Genomic DNA, 943 nt, shown 5'->3' with positions numbered 1-943 from the left:
TACCAAACTGGAGCAGTTCAAATGAGTTATATATATCTCAGGCTCCATTAATGCAGTATTTAAGCCTTTCAGAATCTGTAAAATACTTACCTTTCCAAGAACCCCATGATGCAGAAGGGCACTATTACTCCTGATTTTCAGATGTAAGCAGAGATACTAAGACCCAGATTTTTATGTATGTAGGTGTTGATCCACACAGTGCTCTAAGGGAGTCATGCTCCCTATTGCATGCCATCTTATGAATTTACTCTTCAGAGAAATCCTGTTGGGTTTCAGTGGACGTGTCTACATGTGAAATTAATGCACAGGAATAAACTCTGGTACATATTGCGCTGAAGTTTATTGCTCTCACGTGTTGAGTTTGAACATGAGCCCAGGACTGCAGTATGTTGAGCTGGGTTGGATGAGCCCCAGCTGGCAATGCGGGGGGTCACCCTGCCAACCTGGGGCTGCTCCAACCTGGCTCAACACACAGCAGAGGGGCTGGCTGGGTCATAAGGGTGCTCCAGTGCCAGGCTAGCTGACACACGGCACCCACACTGAAGCATCCTTGTGCCCCAGCCAGCCCCTACATGTGCGCTGCTGCAGAGTAAGTACTCTGCCCCAGGATAGTATTTTTATATACAAGTACTATCCTGTAGTGGAGTAAATTGGTTTATTTGGCCTAATAGTATCACACGTGTAAACACTCATAGTATCATAATGCTTAGGGTCAGAAGGGACCTAACCAGATCATCAAGTCCGACCCCCTGCCCTGGGCAGAAATGGATGCTGGGATCATATCATCCCATCCAAATATCTATCCAGCCTCCTCTTGAAGACCCCCCAGGGTAAGAGAGAGTACCACCTCCCTTGGGAGCCCATTCCAGAGGCTGGCAGCCCTCACTGTAAAGTAATATCTCCTGATGTCCAGCCTGAACCTTCTCTCTAATAATTTGTGGCC

The sequence above is a fragment of the Alligator sinensis genome, unplaced genomic scaffold (assembly GCF_000455745.1).
Source record: "Alligator sinensis unplaced genomic scaffold, ASM45574v1 scaffold171_1, whole genome shotgun sequence".
NCBI classification, from domain to species: Eukaryota; Metazoa; Chordata; order Crocodylia; family Alligatoridae; genus Alligator; species Alligator sinensis.
The sequence above is the reverse complement of the archived record's forward strand: the minus strand, read 5'-3'. Positions refer to the sequence as shown.